The sequence below is a fragment of the Hypanus sabinus genome, unplaced genomic scaffold (genome assembly GCF_030144855.1).
Source record: "Hypanus sabinus isolate sHypSab1 unplaced genomic scaffold, sHypSab1.hap1 scaffold_742, whole genome shotgun sequence".
NCBI lineage: Eukaryota > Metazoa > Chordata > Chondrichthyes > Myliobatiformes > Dasyatidae > Hypanus > Hypanus sabinus.
This window is the reverse complement of record NW_026781593.1, coordinates 181077-205410: the sequence shown is the minus strand read 5'-3', so window position 1 is coordinate 205410 and position 24334 is coordinate 181077. Positions and strand designations below refer to the sequence as shown.

Sequence of the window (24334 nt, the reverse complement as noted above, 5' to 3'; positions counted from 1 at the left end):
TTGTAACTGTGCCTTATAACATCGCTTATTCTCTCCATATCTACCAATGTGTTTTTCCAGGGTTCCTTTGTTGTCCAAGTTAATTGTACAAAGTGCGCTGTTCAGATCTCACGTGATCATCTATTGCCAGCTCTTCAGCCCACTTCATGTGCTCAGCCTTTAACCCTGTTTAGTAACTCAGCCGAGATGTGGTCCAGCCTTGAGCTCCCTCTCTGCATCGGGGCGTTCGCGGTTCCGCGTCGCTATACATCAAACTTTGCTGACAGGCCCAGTCTTTCGTTGTTCTCATCACATTCTTCAAACTCATCCCTTTTCGAAATGACCTGTTGGAACGTTCTGGTTAAAATTTAAAAACAGTGCACAGTGACAGCACCGGGAACATGTTCAAAGGTTGGGTTAATGAGCAGCGAAGCAGATAGGTTCCAGATTACAGAGATATAATTGTTTCTATTTTGTTCACAGTCCTGGCAAATTCAGTCCACTTTCAGGGATGGCTGTTTTTCAACTTGAGGGGTAAGTGGAAATTGAAGACTAACTGTTTTGCTGTAACTGTTTTGCTGTATTTTGTGAAAACATTTCAGAAAATCTAATAAAACAATCATTGATTTTTCTTTACGTCCGATTTACTAAAGCAGTTGGGTGTGGTTAAGATAAAATGTCAGAGATAAGAGATCCAGTATGATACAGATGTTGAACGGACAGCACGTTTATAAGTAGATGATTTGAGTAAGATGCCTGTAGAGAAGGACCAGGGCGGACAGAGCAAAGAGATCCGTTCAACGGCAGAGGTGAATTTCAAATGGCGAGGAATGCTGGACTGACCCTGCCGCATTTAGATGCGTGCAGCATTTAGAAAGGAATGGACCAACAATTAGACACTAACGCCATGGGCATCACTGGGTACCGGCTGAAAGACGGTCGAATGTGGGAGCTTAACATCTAAGGATATCCATTTTTTGTCAACAGCACATGCAGGAAGGCATATACGTTGGGATGGCTCTGTTGGTAACCGATGATATAACATCTGTAGAAAGATGTTAGGGTCAGAGAATGTGGAATCTTTGTAGGTGGATTTAGGGGAAATTCTGCGAATAAATACACATGTGAATAATATATAGAAGTCAGAATAATAGAGAACATGTGTGTATTACTTTGTAAAGGGAGCCCGGAAAGCGCATGTAGGAAGGAAATCGTGAGCTAAGGAGGACAGATTCAGGCAGAAAAGGGAGGCTGCCAAGCGGAGCAGACATCAAAGGAGCGTTCATCGACCGAAGTGATCTTAGACAGAACGGTAGGGCATTGGTTCATTCGGGATTCGTGGATAACGGGTCGAAGTGAGGTATGTAAACTCTGAGGAATAGAAACAGGATATGTGTCTGTGAGGCCGCTGTTCTGTACTGGGTGTGAGAAGTTTAGGACCACGATGTATCACCCTCACAGCGATCGTCAGCCTGAAAGGTTTAATCGGACGTTGCTAGACATGCTCGGGACCCTGGAGATCAGCAAGAAGAGAGTGTGGAGTCAACCTACTGGGCATCTGGTTCACAGTTATAATTGTACACAAAGTGATGCTACTGGGTACTCGCTGTATTATCTGATGTTTGGGCCCGAGGCGAAGTAGCCCATTGACTTTTGTTTTGAGACTGACGAGGGTGATTTACCACCGAAGAGTTATTTGAAGAATGTGTCTGCTATGAGATCTGAAAGGGGCTTATGATTTGGCTGGGGTCGCGGCCGCCATGCAAAATCGACATTGTAGCTATTAGCGAAACTTGGCTACAGGAGGGACAGAAATGGCAGCTTAACGTTCCAGAGCTCCGAAGTTTCCGACGTGATAATTAGCAGAAGAATGAAGGGTGGAAGTTGTGGCATTGCTTGTCAGGGAAAATGTTACAGCAGTGCTCAGGCAGACTGATTAGAGAGCTTGTCTACTGAGGTCATATGGGTGGTGCTGAGAAGCAAGAAAGTTATGGTCACATTAATGGAGTTCTATTATAGACCACCCGATATTCAGCAAAAATTGGAGGAGAAAATCTACAGAGAGATAGCAGACAACTGCAGGAAACATAAAGTTGTGATAGCAGGGGTTTTTAATTTTCCACATATTGATTGGGACTCCCATACTGTTAAAGAGTTAGACGGGTTAGTGTTGGTAAAATGTGTTCAGGGAAGTTTTCTAAAATAATATATAGAGGTACCAACTAGAGTGGATAGAATATTAGATCTCCTATTAGGAAATGAGTTAGGGCAGGTGATGGAAGTGTGTGTAGGGGAATACTATGGTTGCAGTGATCATAACACCATTAGTTTAACTTGATCATTGGTAAAGATAGATCTTGTCCTCGGGTTGATGTTCTAAACTAGAAAAAAGGACAAATTTGAAGAAATTAGAAAGGCTCTAACAAGCGTGGATTGTGACAGGTTATTTTCTGGCAAAGATGTCGTTGGTAAAAAGGAGGCCTTCAAAGGAGAAATTTTGAGAGTGCAGAGCTTGTATGTTCCTGAGAGGGATAAAGACAAACTGAATCAGGAACAGGAACTTTTGTTTTCTAGAGATATTAAATCTAAGATTAAGAAGAAGAGAAGTGTATGACATGTAGGGGAAACAGAAAGCAAATCAGGCGCTTGAGGAATATAAACAGTGCAGAAAAAAGAACACTTAAGAAAGAAATCAGGAGAGTTAAAAGAAGACATGAGGTAGCTTTGGTTGTCAAAGTGAAGGATAATCGAAAGAGCTTCTCCAGAATTATGAAGAACAAAAGGATAGTAAGGGATAAAATTAGTCCTCTTGAAGATGGGAGTGGTTTGCTATATGTGGAACCAAAAGAAATGGGGAAGATTTTAAATGGTCTTTTATTTGCGCGTCTGTATTTCATAAGGAAACTGACATGAAGTCAACGTAAACCAGGCAAAAAAAGTAGGGACGTCATAGAACCTATACAGATTGAAGAGGAGGAGGTGCTTGCTATCCTGAGGGAAATCAGAGTTCATAACTCCCCAGGACCTGACAGGGTTTTCCCTCGGACCCTAAAGGTGACTAGTGTTAGAATTGCAGGGGCCCTGGCAGAGAAATTTAAAATGTCGGTACTACGGGTGAGGTGTCGGTGGATTGGAGGATAGCTCATGTTGTTCTGCTGTTTATCAAATTAGACCAATAAGTTTGTCGTTGGTAGTAGGTAAATTATTGGAAGGGTTACTAAGAGATAGATGTACAAGTATTCGGATAGACAGGGACCGAATAGGGAGAGTCAACACGGCTTTGTGTGTGGTAGGTCATGCTTAACCAATTTATTGGAATTTTTCAAGGGGGTTACTAGGAAAGCTGATGAAGGGAATGAAATGGATGTTGTGTTGGTTAGTTAGGAAGATTCAGTCGATAGGTATACATGGTGAGGTAGTAAATTGGATTACATATTGACTCAATGGGAGAAGCCAGAGAGTGGTATTGGAGGATTGCTTCTCTCAGTGGAGGCCTGTGACTATTGGTGTGCCACAGGGATCAGTACTGGGTCCATTGTTATTTGTCATCCAGATCAAACTGGATCCGCAGATTTGCTGATCATACAACGATTGGAGGTGTAGTGGAAAGTGAGGAAGGTTTTCAAAGCTTGCAGGGGGATTTTTACCAGTTGGAGGAATGGGCTGACAAATGTCAGATGGAGGTTAATGCAGACTAAGTGTGAGGTATTGCACTTTGGAAAGACAAACCAAGATAGAACATACAAGGTAACTGAGGAGTGCAGTAGAACAGAGGGATCTGTGAATACAGATACATAATTCCCTAAAAGAGACGTCACAGATTGACAGGGTCGTAAAGGGAGCTTTTTTGCACATTGGCCTTAATAAATCAAAGAATTGAGTATAAGATTTGGCATGTTATGGTGAGGTTGCATAAGTCATTGGTGAGTTCGAATTTGGAGTATTTTGTGCTGTTTTGGTCACCTAATTAGAGGAAGGATATTAATAAGGTTGAAAGAGTGCAGAGAAGGTTGACACGGATGTTGCCAGGATTTGAGAAAATGAGTTAAAGAGTAAGGTTGAATAGGCTAGGTCTTTATTCCCTGGAGTGTAGAAGAATGAGAGGAGACTAAATTTATGATGGGTACAGATAGAGTGAATGCAAGCAGACTTTTTTCCACTGAGGCTAGGGAGAAAATAACAGAGGACATAAGTTAAGGGTGAAAAGGGAAGTTTAAAGGGATCATTATGGGAAGCTTCTTCACACACAGTAGTGGGGTGGAATGAGCTGCCAGTTGAAGTGGTGAATGCAGGCTCACTTTTAACATTTAAGAAAAACGTGGATAGGTACATGGATGAGAGGGGTATGGAGGAAAATGGTCTCGGTGCAGGTTATTGTGGCTAGGCAGAAAATGGTTCAGCAAAGCCACGAAGGGCCTAACGGCCTGTTTCCGTACTGTAATGTTCTATGGTTCTAAGTGTGACTGAGGGGTTAATTGGCTTTGTGCGTGGTGGGACATGTTTCACAAATCTATTTGAATTTTTCGAGGAGGTTACCAAGAAAGTGGATGAAGGGAAGGCAGTGGATGTTGTCTGCATGGACTTCATTAAGGCCTTTGACTAGGTCCCGCATAGGAGGTTAGTTTTCAATATTTCTTGTCGCTAGGTACACATGGTGAGATAATGAATTGGATTAGACATTGGCTCATTGGGAGAAGCAAGAGAGTGGTAGTGGAGTATTGCTTCTATGAGTGGAGGCCTGTGACTAGTGGTATGCCACAGGGATCAGTGCTGGGTCCATTTTTATTAGTCATCTATATCAATGATCTGGATGATAATGTGGCAAATTGGATCCTCCAATTTGCTGAGCATACAAAGTTTTGAGATGCGGTGGACAGTAAGGAAGGTTTTCAAAGCTTGCAGAGGAATTTGAACCAGCCGTAAAATGGGCTGAGAAATAGCAGATTGAGTTTAATACAGACAAGTTTGTGGTATTGCACTTTGGAATGACAAACCAAGGTAGAACATACAATGGTAGGGCAGTGAGGAGGACAGCAGGATAGAGCGATCAGGGAATACAGGTAAAAATTCCCTAAAATTGGCGTCACAGGTAGATAGGGTCGTAAAAAGAGCTTTTGGTACGTTGTCCTTTATAAAACAAAGTATTGAGTATAGGAGTTGGAATGTTATGGTGAGGTTGCATAAGGCATTGGTGAGGCCGAATTGGGAGTATCGTTTGCAATTCTGGTCACCAAATTACAGGAAGGATATCCATAAGGATAAAGCAGTGCAGTGAAGGATTACAAGGATGCTGCCGGGACTTGAGAAACTGAGTTTTCGGATAAAGTTTGACTGGATTAGGGCTTTATTCCCTGGAACGCAGAAGAAAGAGGGCAGATTTGATAGAGGTATATGAAATTATATTGGGTATAGATAGAGTGAATGCAAACAGGCTTTTTTCACATGCTAGGGGAGAAAGAAAACAGAGGAAATGGGTTAAGGATGAAGGGAGAAAATTTTAAACGTAACATGGGGGTGGGGGGCTTCTTCAAACTGAGAGTGGTGGAATTGTGGAATGAGCTGCCAGTTGAAGTGGTGAATGCAGGCTCACATTTAACATTGAAGAAAAACTTGGAGAGGTACATGGATAAGAGGTGCATGGAAGGATATGGTCCAGGTGCAGGTAGTTGGGACTAGGGAGAAAAATGGTTCGGCACAGCCAAGAATTGGCAAGTGATCTGTTTCTGTTCTGTAATGTTGTATGGTTCTATGACGTTTGTATGCTGGTTAACCAATCGGGATTTTGTTGCACTCTGTTGTGAATCTGGTAGGAGTTTATTTCGCCCTGCTTTTGCCAGCGATGCAGGGACATGAGGGGAGAAGGCACGAATGGAGATATTTGGTAGACCGCCGGACGGGGTGGACTGGGAGCAAGGGTCCAAATGGTAGCGACGATCGGAAGGAGTTAATGTTAAACGATCGGCCTGTGACTGAGCTCCAACTTTGCGCACTGACAGTCTAATAAGATTGTTTATTTTTCCTTTATTTCGTTTCTCTACTAACCAGATAGTCAAACTAACAGTTATAAAGCTCAATCGTTTAATCGCATATTGTGCACTGTTTGTTATTTCGGGCACTGTTCTGTAACAGGGCACCCATCGCACAGCATCCACCCAAACGTGATTCCTTACGTTTTACCGGGCCGGGGTTTATCACCCATTATATTACGCCGCTAGGCGAAGCGAGGGTTGCATAAAAAAGCAGCTCTTTTAATGCACTACGACATCGAATGGCCAATTCGAAGAAAACTTGCTCAAAAGTCTGCATATTGTTTTAAACTTACTTGCGTTCCTGTCTGAAAGTTATTTCTGTTTATGTATACTTGCTTATTGATCGATCGCTCCATAAATTCAGAAAATCTACCGCGAATCTCTATATTCAAGATCTCGAAAATCCTGCTCATCAGCCAGCACTTTTCACGCACCCCTGGTTCGGCTTGTCCATGTGGTACAGCAATCGAGAGGATACTGTCCTGTAGGTCCAGTTTGTCAACTTTCTATCGAGCCCCCCTAAACTCTCTCTGCAGGACTTCGTTATTGTGTCTCCTTATGCCATAGAAACATAGAACGATACAGCACTGTTCAGGTTCTTCGGACCACAATGTTGTGCCGAAATTTAAACCATGCCTCCCCTATAACCCTCCATCTTAAACTCCTCAATATACCTGTCTGGTAGTCTCTTAAATTTGACTAGTGTATCTGCCTCCACAACTCACTCAGGCTGTTCACTCCACGCACCAACCACTCTCTGAGTAATATAACTTCCTCTAATATCCCCCTTGAACTTCCCTCCCCTTACCTTGAAGCCATGTCCTATTGTATTGAGCAATGGTGCCCTGGGGAAGAGGCGCTGCCTCTCCACTCTGTCTATTCGTCTTAATAAGCCATTTGTGCTTATCTACTCTTAATACATCGTTTCTCTCTTGGACCCCAACTGAGACATCACTTACCCTCGAATGGACAGATAACTTATCATCCGGATATCGCAATAGTGCCCACAGAATCTCGTCTCTGTTCCTCTGACTGTGGAGTCTTCTATCACACTGCAGTCAGCTTCACCAATCTGCTCTTCTGAGCCACTGCAAAACCCTCAGTGCCAGAGACACGGTGACCGTGTGTCTGTCGTGTTTGGCTGTCCTCTTCTTATTATCGTGTTACAGTTCTGGTCACCGAATTACAGGAAACATATCAACAAAATAGAGAGAGTACAGAGAAGATTTTCTAGAATGTTACTGGGTTTCAGCACCTAAGTTACAGGGAAAGGTTGAAAAAGTTACGTATTTATTCTTCTGAGCGTAGAATGTTGAGAGGGGCTTGATAGAGGTATTTACAATAATGAGGGGGATAGATCGAGTTGACGTAGCTAGGCTTTTTCCATTGAGAGTAGGGGAGATACAAACAAGTGGACATAAGGTGAGAGTTAGAGGGCAAAGGTTTACGGGTAACAAGAGGGGGAATTTCTTTACTCAGAGAGTGGTAGCTGTGAGGGATGAGCTTCCAGTAGAAGTGGTAGAGGCAGGTTCGGTATTGTCATTTAAAGTAAAATTGGATCGGTTTATGGATAAGAAAGGAATGGAGGGTTATGGGCTGAGTGCGGGCCAGTAGGTCTAGGTGAGTGTAAGCGTCGGCATGGACGAGAAAGGCCGAGATGGCCTGTTTTCGTGCTGTAATTGTTATATGGTTATACTGTGGGGAAACTGTCACAGGTGAACTCTGTCCTTGCTGTGCATTCCCGTTACGTTACTTGACAATCACACAGCTACTATCTCCTGCGAACAAAGAACGCTCCTGAGGTTTTGCATGGTCATCCACAGACAGCCCTTCAACCCAGCTCATGTACTCAGCCTGCCGCCCTGCTTAATAACTTACCCGAGCTCTGGCCCCCCTCTCGGCTCCCACCTCTGCTCACAGTTGTACCTCGCTGATCATCCCGTCCGGTTGGCAGGTCCTCTAGTCCTTTGTTCACTTCGCATGCTTCAAACGGATCCCTTTTCAGGCTGACATGCTTGAAAATTTTGGCAGCGAATCAGAAATGCAGGCCGCCGTGGATAGCAGGACCGGGAAATGGCCAAAAGGGGATGGTTTAATGACAGGGGAAGCGGATTACGGATTCCAGATCACGGAGATATAATCATTTCTATGTTTCCCCACAGGCTCAGAAAACGTAGCATACGCACGTCTGCGGGAGCACTTACCAGTGGCGAGTAAGTTGAAATCGGACTCTGTGACTCTGGGCGGGGCGATCAATCAAGCCACAGTTCTGCTGTATCGGGTGGCTGCAGAAACTGACGGATAAGGTCGGGTGCGCTTCAGTAACACCAAGCGCACTTTGCTCCCTGCGCTTCTTCATGGGCGGCAACTTGTTGAAGCATTTCTGAGAATCTAGAGAAAACAATTGACTTTCTCAGATTTACCAGAGCCGTTGGAAGTTGTGTAAACTAAGATGGCAGTGGAACGGGAAACAGGATGTCTTGCTGAGGATGCGCCCACGGGTTTATATGTAGATGCTGTTTGTAGCATTAACGTGAGGAAGGAGATGTCAATGGTTGCGTACAAATGCAGACAGAACAAAGAGTTAAATTCAGGCACTGAGGCAAAGTTCGAAAGGGCGAAGAATGCAGGACGGAAGGTGCTGCATTTAAATGCGCGTAGCATTCAGAATAACTTGTATGAACTTGTGCCGAAATTTGGGATTGGTCGTGGCTGAAAGCACACCATAGCTGGGAGCTGAACATCAAAAGATATATTCGGTGTTGAAAGGACAACCAGGGAGTATTAGGCGGTGTTATGGAACTGTTTGTATCGGTTGGTAATGCATCTTCAGAAAGAGGTTGCAAAGAGTCCTGGACAGTTGAATCTTTGTAGGCGGAGTTATGAAACCGGAAGTGTATAAACAAAAGCTGTTTGGGATGCATTTACGGAAATCAAAATAGTAGCCGTGTTTTTGAGAATGCAAACTGAGCTAGAAAATGAGTATTAGAAGTGTAAATGAGGGTCTTTAATATGTAAGGTGATTGGTGGAAAAGGATGTTGTGGGATAGCAACGAAGGGTATTTGTCGATCACCTAAGAGATGGCTTTTTTAAGCAGCTGTAGGTTACTCGGGGAAAGGCAATATTAGATTAGTTGTTGTGTAATAAACCAGGCCTTATGAGGGTGATTAAGGTAGGGAAAAAAAACTTCAGGAGAGAGTGCTCATAATATAATTGAATTTATACTACAATTTGAGAGGGACCAGTGCAACTCACATGAATCAGTATCGCAATGAATTAAGGGGATATAAAGGCCCATGAGAAAGGAGCTTACCGAGGTGAATTGGAGGAAGATATTAGCTGACTTGACGGGAAATCAGAGATGATGTTTCTGGTTTTAATTTTCCAAGGCACAGGATAGATGTGGGCCGCAGAGGAAAATGTTATCAAGTCGCACGGCTAATCAACCGTGGCTGACAAATGGCGGTAAGGATTGCATTACAAAAAGGAAAGGACATACAAGGTAGCAAAAGTGAGCGGTACATTGGATGATTCCGCTGTTTTTAAAATATCCAGCAAAAGGCAACTAAAAGTGATGAAAAGGGAAGAGATGAATTTGGGTGGCATACTAGCCAAGAATATAATCCACGATACCAAAAGTTATTTTCTTCCCAGTTACGTTAAGATGTATTCACACTGACATTTGAGACGGGGAAGCTAGAGTGATATGTGTCATCATTACCATGGAGGAAATGAAATTGCAGTGGCATGAGAGAGGAGTTGGCTAAAATTAAATGGAAAACTGCACCGGCAGCTTTGAAGGCAGAGCTGCAATGGCTGGAATTTCCGAAAAAAAAAATCCGAATTTCCGACTTTCCGAAAAAAAAAAGCGCGTGCTATATACACCCTTCAGAGGGAGAAGCATTGCAAAGTAAATGAGTCACATCCATGTCTGTCAAGAGGCGTCAAAAGCAACACAAAAGTCAAAACGAGGTCTTATCGTGGAGCAAACATTAATGGGAAATTAGAAGACAGGGAAACATTTAAAAAACAGCAGAGGAGAAATAAATATTAATTGAAAAGGAAAATTTGGAACGCGAAGACGAACTACCCAATAATATTAAATACGATGTCAAAGGTTTATTCAGACGCATACTGTGTACAAGAGTGACGGGTGTGGATATCGGACTTTTGGAAACAAAGCTGCAGACTTAGTAATGGGGGACAGGGCAAAGGCGGACTAACTGAACAAGTATTTTGCATCACACGTTACTATGTAAAGCTTCGGGGGTAGAGAGTCACAGCGGGCAGAAGTGTGAGAAGTTGCCATTTCAAAGAAGAAATTTCTTGGAAAGGTGTAATGCGGATGTCAGCTGTTCGGGATGGCATACATTCTAGGTTTCTCAAGAGGAACTGAAGAGATTGTGGAGGCACTAATTGTCCTGGTTCCGAAATAAATCCTCAGACATGCTTGCGGTGGAATGGCAAATTGCAAATGACACGTAACTCCTCAAGAAGAGAGAGGCGTATATTTAAATAAATTATAGACAGGTTAACCCGACATCAGCGGTTGGTAAGGATGTAGTTCGGCGAACTTGCAGGCCCATGATAAAATAGCCCCTGATCAGCAAGATATCCTCAAGGGAACCTCCTGTTTGAAAATCTGTTGTTTTATTTTGTTTGTTTTTTTTTTGAGAAAATAAGAAGCAACATAGCCAGAGGGGGATGATAAATACATGGACTTTTAGAATGCCTTCAAAACAGGTACCGCTCGTGAGACTGCTTAACAACTGAAGTGCCGATGGTATTACAGAAAATATACTAGCATGGATAGGCAGAAGGCAAATTGTGCGAATAAAGGGAACCTTTTTTGTTTGTCTGCCAATGACTATGGTTGGTCCTCAGGGATCAATGCTTGGAGAGCTTCTTTTAAAGTTTCGTGTCATGAATTGGATAATAAACTGATACCTTTGTGGCCATGTTTGCAGATGATACGAAATATGTAGACTTTCAGACAGTTTAGAGGAGATTAATGGACTAAATAAAGACTTAGACAGATGAAACGAATGCACAAACAAGTGACAGATAGAATACTTGTCAGGAAGTTGATGGTTATGTAAATTGACAGAAGAAATAAATAGGTAGGTTACTTTCCAACAGCAGAAACAAAATCAAAGATCTGAGGTGTAAAGGATTTCGGGTGTCCTTGAGCAAGAATATAAAGTCAAGTTTCCTTGCCGAATCGCAGGTGCGGAAGGAAAGTACAATGTCAGTAACTATTTCAAGAGAAATAGCATGGAAGAAAGCAAGGACGTAATATTGAGGATTCATAAAACATTGAAGAGGACTCACTTGGAGTTTGTACTCAGTTTCGGGCCTCACTTCTCAGGATGTATGTGCTGACAATTTCGAGAATTCAAAGGAGGTTGAGGAAAATATGTCCTGGATTGGAAGGACTGTCATGTAAAAAACAAACAGGAGGAAATCTGCAGATGCTGGAAATTCAAACAACACACACAAAATGCCGGTGGAACGCAGAAGGCCCGGCAGCATCTAAAAGGAGAAGCACTGTCGACGTCTCGGGCCGAGACCCTTCGTCAGGACTAGCTGAAAGAAAGTTACAAAGAGATTTGAAAGCAGTGGGAGGAGGGAGAAATGCGAAATGAAAGGAAAAGACCGTAGGGGGTGGGGAAAATCTGAGAGCTGGAAAGGTGATTGGCGAAAGTGGTACAGAGCTGGAGAAGGAAAACGATCATGGAACGGAGGCCTCGGAAGAAAGAAAGAAAGGAGGAGGGGTGCACCAGAGGGAGATGGAGAACAAGCAAAGTGATGGACAGAGAGAGACAGAAAGAGAGAGAACAAGAAACAACTAAATATGCCAGGGATGGGGTAAGAAGGGGAGGAGGGCATTAACGGAAGTTGGAGAAGTCAATGTTCATGCCATCATGTTGGAGGTTACTCAGCCGGTATATAAGGAGTTGTTCCTCCAACCTGAGTGTGGCTTCATCTTGACAGTAGAGGAGCCCATGGATAGACATATCAGAATGAGAATGGGACGTGGAATTAAAATTTGTGGCCACTGGGAAACATCTGATTGCTCTCGGCCTCTACTCACTGGAGGTCAGAAGAGGAAGGGTGTCCGAATTCAAACCCATGGAAGGTTGAAAGCTTTTCGATAGAGATCATTTGAAGGTTTACGTCCAATTGTGCTGGAGTCTAAGACAAGAAGAAACAGCAGAATAGAGGGGTGTCCTTTAGAAAGAGTAAATCTGTGGACTTAGTTGCCACAGGCAGCTGTTGTGCCGAGTTATTAAGTATATTTCAGAAACAGCTACACTGAATGCTGATTAGTCAGGACCTGAAGGGATACGTGAGAAGACAGGAGATAGTGGCCGAAAGGGAACACAAAATGGATCAGCTGTGATAAAATGATGCAACAGACTCAATTGACCAAATGGGCGCATTCTGCGCCTGTAGCTTACGGCCCTGTGCTCTTCTAATCTTCTCGTAATGTTACAGCCAACAGACAGATAAGCGACCACTGAACGGAATGAACAACACGAGGAAAGCCAAAATGGAAAATAAGAAATCGGTATAATAACAGCTGAGTAAGCAATAAATATGGATATGGAGATTATCGGATACAGAGTCATTGGGAGTGTCCATAGATTCTGAGAACAGTTTAGCAATGGGCGAGTGAACTGAGTGAAGTCATCTCTTCTGGTTCAATAACCTAATTTTCCGGAGTGATTGTTGTTCCTGAACCAGGCTATGTGGTTTGTAAGGTGCCTGTTCCTTCTTAAATATGACAGCAGCGGGGATACAGCATGAGCAGACTTGCAGGGATCCTCGATGATGGATGCTGAATTTCTGCGTCAGCCTCCATCCAGAAGTTTTCCGCGGTTGAAGGCGGGGTAATATTCGTGATGAACTGGCTGGTGTCCACTACGTTTTCAATGATATTCCGTTCAAGGGCATCAGTCTATATACAGCAAGGTGTAATGCAGCCAGTTGAGATACTCTAAATACACACCTATAGAAGTTTGTCAAAATTTGCAGATGTCCTGCCGGGTCTTCGTGGGCACTATCCACGAACCAACCGTTGTACCATTATCAAATGTCCTAACTCACCGTTCCACCTGCTCATCTAAATCTTTTATAAATATCACATGGAGTAGATCCCTGCGGAACGCCAGTGATCACCGAACCACCCGCAGCTTTCTGTGGGCAACCAGCGCAGCGCTCTCACTTCCTCAAGTGAGACTTGAAGTACTCTCAAGCAGCTCAGCGTAGCCAAGGTCGGATAACTGCCCACGAAGCGGCTGCCGTCTTCCCCGCTCCCCTGGTCAAAAACGCAGAGTCACATTCACCATTTATAATCTTCTGATACTTTTCCTAACAATGCCTCGACGATGTATTCCGCTGTGCCTTCCTGAAGCCTGACGTGAAGTTAATCTAACCCAGGTAATTTCCTCACTTCCAGACTGTTCAATCTTCCCACCAACTGTTCTTTTGTGATGGCCGTAATACTCGCTTTGATTCCGATATCTCGTGCATTTCGAGCATATTACTGGCGTCTTATTGAATGAAAGCAGCTGCTAAGTACACATTTCACTCCATAGTAATTTTCCCTGTTCTCCATTCCAACATCTTCATCATTATTTTCAATTTACCCAATATTCCTGGGGCCTAACGTTTGTTTTCTTACGTAATGCTGTGGTCTTTTTGGATATGTTGTGGCCCCTCTGGACCGCACATATTGCACAGCTGTGGTGTCCCCTAATCATTCGAGCCAACACTTCCACTCCCTGCAGATGCAACACGGGAATTGAGCTCACACTTTTGTCCTTTTTTATGAGAATCAGAAGATCTACCCAGGATAACACTACCCTTCTCTGCCCACAACATTGATGCCTTCCTATCCAGTGCTGTTATGCTTACTAACTCTAGAAAATAATCAAATTAAATGCGGAGGTGTACGGGTAACTTGTCTACTTAGTTTTCTATTAGTGAGGCACACACATATCACGTATGCCATTTATGCACCTCCTATATATGACCCCTAATGAATTATTTAAATAAAGAATGCGTAATAGTAATATATGTACTGTTTTACGAAAATATTTACAACGCGCTCGGTCGGACAATTCCCGCATTCCCTAAGCCTCTATTTACTGCTGAGTCTCCATAAAATATGGACCTTCTGTACCGTCCCATTTAAAGGCAGCACCTCAACCCGCACCGTGCACTGAGAGAAGGCTGAGTGAACACTGCACCTTATCTCTGAGCGTTTTTCACTGAACCATTTTTGTTAACTTCTTCACGTCTTTCAAATAGGAGATCCTTCTGGGGAGCAGAAGTCTCCATTGGCGGGTAAGTGGAATGCGAAAGCTGCGTCTGTAAGGAGGAGTTAAATGAACCAAAGGCGTCGCAACATCGGGTGTGCTTTCATGCTGCTGGAAGGGTGGCAGAGATAGAACATAGAACACAGAAGAGTACAGTATTGCAACAGGCCCCTCGGCCAACAATATGGTGCCGAACTGAAGAGTAAATAAAACCTCTCCTAAACCAAATCCCTCCAACTTATACAATGTCCATAATCTTCCACGTTACTCACAATCATGAAGCTTCATATCTAAGCGTCACTTATAACCTCTGATTTATTTGCCTCTACCACCTCACCAGACCGTACAGTCCAAGGATTCACCAATCTCTGGGTTAAAAAAAGTTACCCCTCACATCACCCTCGAACCTAACCCCTCTCAACCTACAACCTCTGATATTAGATATTTCTGCCCTGGGAAAAAGATACTGTGAATTCCATCTATGCCTCTCATAATTTCTACTCAGCCCCCTCCGCTCCAAAGAAAGCGACACAAGTTGTTGTATCTCTCAAGTTAGCACATGGCCTCTGAACCAGGCAGCATCCTGGTAATCCTCTTCTGCACCCTGCCCAAAGCCTCAACATCCTTCCCATGGTAGTAAGACTAAAACTGTATGCAATACTCTAGATGCAGACGAACCGGATATTTATAAACTTGCGATATAACCTACTCGCAACTATATTAATTCCTCAACTAATAAAAGCGAACATTGCTTAAACATCCTTAATCGCTTTATCGACCTGTGTACCTGTTACCAACGAGCTCTAAACTTGGACACCAATGTCTCTCTGAACTCAACACAGTTAAGGGTCTTTGCTCTTGGAGTGTACTTTCTCCTTGCATTTTCCCTACCAAGGTGCAACATCCCACATTTATCTGGGTTGAACTGCTTCTACCATTTTTCTGACTATATCTGCAACTGATCTACGTTGCGCTGGATGCTCTGCAAGTCCTTCTACACGATCCACAACTCCATCAATTCTGGATATCATCAACAACCTGTCTACATCTACATCCCGGTTATTTATTCACACCACAAACAGAAGAGGTCCCAGTATAGATCCTTGCTGTGTTTCACTAATTAAAACTCCAGGTTCAATAAGGCCATTAAATAATTAATATCTCACTGGAATGGATCTAACCTGAGACTCACTGGTAAATAGTTTCCAGGATTTCCCTATTTTCGCTTTTCATGAAGATGTAAAACTTTAGCCATTCACCTGTCCTCTGGCATCTCGCATGTGGCTAGAGAGGATATTTTTCCAAGGATCGTGCAAACCTGTCTCTTGCTTCCGTCACAAACCTATGGAACTCCCATCATGACCTGGGGACTTATTCACCTGAAAATTCATTCCGAGTCCCGAGGTCTTTTTCCTAATTTTGCTCTAAACACCTAGCATATTTATGCACTGACAACCGATCTGCTGCTCCTCCATGTCTTTTACCTAGATAAAAACGGAAACAAAATACTCAGCGAATACATCACTCACATGTTCCGCATTAAAGCAAAACTAGCCTCGCGCACTGCCAAAAAATCACGGCCCCTAGTTATTCATTTGATACTGACATTGGCATAGAACGTTGCTTAATTAAATTCATCCTGATCCTGCCTGCCAAGGACCTCTCACGTCCCCTCTTGGTTATCCTCATTCTTTTTTTCCGTACATTACTGGCTTCGTTATACTCCTGATTTGCTCCGTTTGATCCGAATTTAAGGAACTTTACTCATGTTTGCCTTTTCAGTCGGGCACCTCCTCTCGTTGGACGGTGCACATATTCATTTAATAAATCATCCAATTAATACATTCTCCCCATCTAATCGCCTTGCATTGAGAATGTACATTTTTGTATTGGGGAATTTGAAATTTCCAATGAGATCAAAATTTAATTTCACACAGGTTATTCCGTTCATTACCTGTCTGTTCATTAATGTTCTAGCAGCTATTGGAGACCCTGTAGTTCAAACCAATCAGTGTGATCGCACGCTACTTATTCCAGACGCATCTGTCTTCAAGTTGCTCCTGCGAAACGTGAAACGATGTAACTGCTGCATCGTGTGTGTCTGTGAGAAAAGCGGTAAGCTGGGCTAGCGCCCAGAGTGAACTGCAGCAGTGTTCTCTGGTAAATTAAGGAAAGGAGTTCCGTTGAAGGGTTGAACTTGATGTTAAATCCGGAGATCCAACGTGTCCCGGTGCTGCCTCTGAGCACATCAGGAAGGGATCAGTGTTGAGTGTGAGTGAGATGTGGATTGTGGATTGTTAACTTCACGATGTCGGGCGATTAATGATTTTTTGTTATTTTTTTCACCATCTCCATCAGGGTATCGTATGACTTCAGCTCGATGCCGGCAGGGTAAGGGGCATTGGAATGTTGTGTCTGTGATTGCGCTAGTTGATGAAACAGAGACGTTAAAGTACCAGGCTTGGGCTCATGCACGGTCGGGGCGGGGGGAGGGGGGTGGGGAGCTCTACGGCGGCGGGAAAGAGAAACAAATTTCTCCTCACTCTGCTCCTTCAAGGGAACAGCTTCCTTTCGATCTTTAATGAGTCCACGAACCTGGTGTGGTCAGTGACCCCTGTCCCTACCTTGAGCTCCTGATACGTTACCCAGGCATGATCTTCCCTATTATAAACTGTGCTGACCATCCTAGTTTATCACGTACATAGATAAGAAAACATTCAACAGGACAGCTTTTTGATGGCCCTTTGGTCCTTGATGTTTTACCGACTCTAAACTTGCTCTCCTACAGAGCCGTCTATTTCTCCGTACTCCGTGTGCTAAGACAGTCTCTGAAATGACCCAAATGTGTGTGTTTAGACCACCACCATTGCTATTCCGTTTCACACACTCACCACTATGGGTAATAACGCACCGCTGGCTGCCCCTATACATAGCCCTAAATCGCTTTAAAATTTCCTCCCCTTGGCATTTTTTTCCACTCTACAGTGTAGTACAAAATTTAAAATATGGTTTAACCAGTGTTTTATAGTGCTGCAACAGTACCTCGTGTACCTCGTGTACCTCATACACATCCTTAACTACCCTATTAAATGGCGCGGAAACATTAAAGATTATATGAAGGCTAAAAGATCTTCTTCTCCTCAATATTTTCAACTAGCCTGTCATAATCCATGCATTCTGCATTCTAATCCGACCTTTCAAAGTGCAATTCTTCTCTCTTCCCCATGCTCAACTTGACTTGCCATTTCTCAACCCAGCTCTGCACCCATCAATGCCCAATTGTAACCTGCGACAACCCACCACATTATCCATTAGCATCCATATTTTGCCTGATATCTATGTCTATTCATTTCCTCATCAAAATCTTTTGTAAAATTCAGAAAGTCCAAGAGTCTCTGATCAGATCTCTACGGAACACAGTATCTCACTGAACTGCAGGTGGCATAATCTCCAACTGCTAGCACACTCTTTCTCGGGCAAGGCAGTTCCCTACCTACACAGACAAGATTCTCTGGATTCCCTCTCACATGACTTTCTGAATGGGCCAACAATGAGGAATCTTATCAAACCTCTTGATAACATACACCATCATCGTATAAACCTGCAACCTGGTTCGCAGCACCCGAACGAATTTAATCACATTCTTGAGACAGGACCTGCAATTGGCAAGACCATGCTGACTATCTTTATTCAGACTATATTACTTCAAATGCGTACATATCTACTGCAGCAGATTGGACACAATGACATAACCTTTAGAACCATAGAAAACTATAGCACAGTACAGACCCTTCAGCCCTTCATGGAGCCGAACGAAATATTCCTTTAAAAAAGTACTAAACCCCACACACTTCCCCATAACTCTTTATTTTTCTTTATTCCATGTGCCTGCCCAAAAGGCTTTAAATACCTCTAATGTTTTAGACTCCACCACCATCCCTGGCGAGTCATTGCAGGAACTCACAACGCTCTGTGTAGAAAACTTACTCCCGATGTCTCCCCGAAACAACCCTCCCTTAATTTTGTACCTATGCCCTCTAGTGTTTGCTATTGGTCCCCTGGGAAACAGGTACTGACTATCCACCCTATCTATGCCTCTCTAAACCTTGTAGACTTCTATCAAGTCCCCGGTCATTCTTCTATGCTCCAAAGTGAAAAGTCCCATCTCTTATAACGTTGCTTCATATGACCTGTTCTCCAAACCAGGTAAAATCCTGACAAATCTCCTCTGCACTCTCTCCGTAGCTTCCACATCCTTCCTATAATGAGGTGATAAGAATTGAACACAATACTCTAAGTGCGGCCTCAACAGAAATTTGAGAGTTGCAACATGACTTCTCTGCTTTTGAACAATCCCCTTGTTAATGAAGCCTAGCATCCCATAGGCCTTCAAAACTACCCTATCAACCTGTGCAGCGAACTTGAGGGATGTATGGATTTGAATCCCAAAGTCGCTTTGTAGATCCACGCTCTTGGGTAACTGACCATTAATCCTGTACTCAGTCTTCTGGTTTGTCCTTCCAAAATGCATCATCTCACAGTTATCCGGATTGAACTCCATATGCCATTTTTCTGCCCAACTCTGCAGCCTGTTTATATCCTCTTGTAACCTTCGACAACCTACAGCTCCGTCCACAACTCCTCCAATCTTCCTGTCATCCGCAAACTTACTCACCCATCCATCCGTCTCTGCATCCAGGTCGTTTATAATAATCACAAATAGCAGAAGTCCCAGGACAGATCCCTGCGGCACTCCACTAGTCACCGACCTCCAGGCAGAATACTTTCCTTCCACAACTATCTTCTGTTTTCCTCCTTAAAGCCTTTCTTAATCCAAACAGCCAAGGTTCCACGTATCCCATGCCTCATGACGTTTTGGAATAGTCTCTCATGAGTGACCTTGTCAAATGTTTTGCTAAAGTCCATGTAGACCAAATCCACTGCCTGCACTTACCAATTTATTTTGTCACCTCTTCAAAAAACTCAATCAGGCTCGTACGGTACGATCTTCCCTTCACAAAGCCATGTGAGTAGACTGTGCTTCTCCAAATGCTCGTAGATCCTAACCTTACGAATCCTTTCCAGTTGTTTGCATACAACCGACGTAAGAATCAAAGGTCAATAGTTCCCAGGATTCTCCCTATTACCTTTTTTAAACAAGTTAGCTACAATTGCCATTCTCCAGTCCTCCGGCACTTCCCCTGCTGCCATAGAGGATTCAAAGATCTTCTCTAGTGTTCCTGCGATCTCTCCTCTCAATTCCCACAACAAGCTGGGGTGAATCATATCCGGCCCTGGCGATTTATCAATATTAATGATTTTTAAGAAGATCCAGCACCTCTTTCTTAATCTCCACACTGTCCAACACACAAGCCCGCTCTACTTCGACCTCATCCTTATCAAGATCCTTTTCACTTGCGAATACTGAAACAAAGTATTCATTTAGGACCTCCCCAACATCCTCCGCCTCAAGGCACATGTTGCCCTCTTTATTCTTTAGCGGTCCCACCTTCGTTCTCGTCATCCTTCTATCCTTCAGATACGCATAGAGCGCCTTGGGTTCTCCTTAATCCGACATGCCTAGGCCTTCTCATGCCCCCTTTGAGCTCCCCTAAGTCGTTTCTTTAGCTCCATCCTGGCTACCCTATGTTTCCCATGAGCCCCTGCTACTTCCGGATTCTTATATCTAACATATGCTTCCTTTTTCCACTTGACGAGTTGCCTCACATGGTTCGTCAGCAACGGCTCCCTTTTCCTATTATTTTTTCCTTGCCTCAGTGGGAAAAATCTATCCTAACCCCAGCTCATGTTGTCCCTATACTTCTCCCACATTACTTCTGCGCTTTCCAATTCGAAAATCTACTTCCAACTTACTCTCGCTAGTTCCTGCCTCATCCCTTCAAAGTTAGCCCTTCCCCCGTTAAGCACTTTTACATTTCGTTTGATTTTATTCCTTTTCGTAGCTATGCTGAAGCTAAGGGAGTTGTGGTCACCCTCGCCAAAATGCTCCCACACCAAGAGTCTTGTCACCTGACAAGGTTCATTACCCAGAGCTAGATCCAGTATAGCCTCGCCTCTCGTCGGCCAGTCCACATACTGTGTCAGGAATCCTTCTTGAACACACCTGACAAATTCATTCCCATTTATCTCCCTTGCATTCAGGAGGTGCCAGTCAATATGAGGGAAGTTGAAATCACCCATAACTACTACCCTGCATTTCCTGCACCATTCTAAAATCTGCCTGCTAATCTGCTCCTCGGTGTCCCGAGGGCTATTTAGAGGCCGAGAGAGCACCCTTCCTATTTCTGACTTCCACCTAGTCGGACTCTGGGACAATCCTTCTGCAGTGTCCTCCCTTTCTGTAGCCGTGATACTATCCCTGACCAGAAATGACACTCCCCCCTTCTCTACCTCCCGTCCAATCTAGTTTTGTATTTTTTCACCATATTCCCGCTCTGGTCATCACCACGCCCCTTTCGGTAATGAAATCACACTTCGGTCGTGACCTACGAAGCCGTTGTTTCACGGTGACAGAGCGGAAAGGAGCACATAGAGTCACGGGGGTCGGGGTGGAATACTCACTGAGCGCCCGGAGAGCAGATCGGACCTCGTCCATTCTCGGAGTGAGTAGGCAGCGCCTACTGCGTATCTGTGTATCTATACAGTGTATCTATGTCCAGTTAGTTGGTGTCAACTTTGTGATGTGTTCACCTGCATAGCGAAATTCTCTACAACGCCCATCTTGCCTGCAGGCAGTTTATTTCGAAAGGTGCCTTGGGTGAATCTGTGAGGAAGAGGCCTTTCATTCTCATTTCATTAGATGGTTTTCATTTTTTAACGAGGTACCAAAGATTTTAAATGAACATAACACGGTCGTTAGCTTCGATAGGCACTTTTGTAAGGCTTTGGGTGAAGGACCGATGGTCAAAATGCATGGAATAAGACTACTGAGCCACAGGATAGAGGAGCGGAATTGGACTATTCGTTCCATCGAGCTTTTCCTGCTTTCTTTCTCAGGTGTTTCGTTCCTGAACCCTAATCTCTTTCCTTCGCACAAAAACCGTTAGCTCCCTCACCAATCAAGAAACTTCCCAACAGCCTGCATGCATTATGTGACGTTTAATTCGAGTCCTCTTGAACTAAACTTAAGAACATAAGAAATAGGAACAGGTGTAGGCCATCCGACACATCAAGGCTGCCCCACCATTTAATAAGATAATGGCTGATTTGTCCGTTAGCTCATCACCATCTACCTGCCATTTTTCTGCCCAACTCTGCAGCCTGTCTATATCCTCTTGTAAACTTCTACAACCTACCGTTCCAAACACAACCCTTCCAATCTTCTTGTCATCCGTAAACTTACTCACCCATCCTTCCGCCTCTATTTCCAGTTCATTTATAAAAATCACAAATAGTAGGGATCCCAGGGCTGATCGCTCAGGCACTCCACTAGTCACCGACCTCCAGGCAGAATACTTCCCTTCCACAACTACCTTCTGCTTTCATCCTTTAAGCCATTTTTTTAATCCAAGCAGCCAAGTTTCCACTTATCCCATGCCTCATAACTTTTGGAGATAGTGTTCACAATTCTATCTCCTTTACCATAGCATTGTAGAAGAACAGGAACAGACAAGTTAGGAAAACGACTAATTGAACTAAGGGGAAATACGAGGCTATCAGGCAGGGAAATGGAAGCATAATTGGAGACACATGTTCTCAGGGAAATGTACGGAAGAATTCTGAACCCCAGGCTACTGTGATAAGCGAAAGAAGAGATTGATGCGCCTCTTGGGATGAACTTCGCATTATCAATTGAGACGGGAGACGTTCCGGACGATTGGAGGTTTGCGGATGTTGTTCCTTTATTCAAGAAAGGGAGTAGAGAAAGCCCAGGAAATTATAGACAAGTGAGTCTTACCTAAGTGGTTGGTAGGTTGATGGAGAAGATCCTGACAGGCAGGATGTATGAATATTTTGAGAGGTGTAATATCATTAGGAATAGTCCGAATAGCTTTGTCAAGGGGAGGTTGTGTCTCACGAGCCTGATTGAATTTTTTGAGGATGTGACTAAATACATTGGAGCAGTGGATGTAGTGAGAAAATAAGCAGGCATGGGATCCAGGACCGGCTTCCCACAGAAGACGTAGTGTGGTTTTAGTGGGGTCATATTCTGCATGGAGGTCGGTGAACAGTGGTGTGCTTGAGGGATCTGTACTGGGACCCCTACTCTTCCTGATTTGTATAAATGACGTGGATGGGGAAGTGGAGGAATGGGTTAGTAAATTTGCTGTTGATACGAAGGTTTGGGGCGTTGTGGATAGTGTGCAGGGCTTTCAGAGTTTACAGCGGTATATTGATAGGATGCAATTCTGGGCTGAGAATTGGGAGATGGAGTTCAACCCAGATAAGTGTGAGGTTTCGCAGATAATTTAATGTTGGTAGGTCAAATATAGTGGCAGAATATAACATTAACGGTAAGACCGTGTCAGGATGAAGGATTAGAAGGATCTTAGGGTCCAAGTCCATATGTCACTCAACGCTGCTCCGCAGGTTGACTGTGATTAAGAAGACATGCAGTGCATTGGCCGTCATCAACCGCAGCGTTGAGTTTAAGAGCTGAGAGGTAATGTTGCAACTATGTAGGTGCAAGTTCAGACCCCACTTGGAGTACAGTGCTCAATTCCAGTCGCCTCACTACAGGAAGGACGTGGAAACCATAGAAAGGGCACTGAGGAGATTTACGAGGATATTCCCTTCATTGGGGGTATGGCCTATGAGGGTCGACTGAGTGAACTCGGCGTTTTCTCCTTGCAGCGAAAGAAGATGAGAGATGGCGAGTTAGGTGTGTACAGGATAATGAGATAAATTGATCAGGGACAGCGGTTGCACTGAGGAACTTTCCCCTCACCTCTCTCTGTTTCACCTTTCAGTAACGAGGTCTGGTTCGTTGCCACTGGCGAAATGGATTGCCCACTCATGTGAGGACGAGCCCTGGATCGCCCGCCTTGCTTCGTATCAATCACCGCTTTCGGCACGCTCTCCGCTAACAACGTGTTCCCATACCGCTGTTCAGTAATCACAGCACTGGCCTGTTCACCCAGCCTGGCCTCGGCACCCTGTAAACAACACGTGACGGATCATAACCCACTCTCACAATAACCGCAATGTGGCTGGATTAGGAGACCATTTCGAGGACTTCCGGCCACCATGGTCCTCCACTGACCCAGGAACATCGCACCGCGTTGATAAGGGAAGCAGTCCTGAGAAAACTGTGCCCATGTCGGGAACAGACAAATGTGTCCTGCCCTGGGGTCTTTTGCATTCGTGGTGCAAGAGTGAGATCCGGAAGACATTAAAAACATCGAGTCACGCAGGTTTACGCTTGGGGTTTTAAGGGATGTTTGGGTTTCTTCGGGGAACGCACTGGGGAAGATGGGGGCCACAGGTCACTTCTGTCTCACCGCCCGCGTGTCGGCGCTGGAGCGGTGCACACACTGGGCAGAACGGGCAGCGGGTGTTCGATGTGATCTGCCTCTGTCTCTATGTAACTACACTGATTCTCCTGTGCTCTGATTACGGGAAAGGGTTAAAATTTTCCGGTTTTCACTTTCTCTGATATCGGTACTGACTATACACTATGCCGCTGATCGCTGCCCCGCCGTAGTACAACCGTTACTCCATCCAGCTGCATGACTCAATAAAGCTGACGCTGTTTGCATTAAACTGGTCTCAGTCTCTTGACAGAAACTCGCTGTATTCGGTACCGGCGAGCATTTGGGAAGGTCTGTGAAGCTCTACCGAGCGCATAGGGTAGCCTGCTCCCAGAGCAGACAATGCAGTGGCCTGAAACAGCCCATCCCGCTTCCCACCCAATGCCTAGTCACTCTGAGGCAGCTGCCCGCTGTTGGGGAAGCCGTTTGGGGTGTGGGAGAGTGGGAATGCATAGACACACCGACGCAGAGAATGTCACCAGCGGGATTTCTCTCAAGGGCCGATGGGCT

The 24334-nt window shown here is 44.3% G+C and overlaps 1 long non-coding RNA gene across 1 annotated transcript; it reads left to right on the top strand.

The window, feature by feature from the left end:
• Nucleotides 1–393: 393 nt before the first annotated feature.
• LOC132390028 (uncharacterized) lies at nucleotides 394–23986 on the top strand. Its single transcript, XR_009510757.1, has 5 exons — nucleotides 394–513; nucleotides 8171–8221; nucleotides 14326–14361; nucleotides 16692–16724; nucleotides 23264–23986. It is a non-coding gene; the product is annotated as an uncharacterized LOC132390028 (long non-coding RNA).
• The last annotated feature ends 348 nt before the right edge of the window (nucleotides 23987–24334 follow it).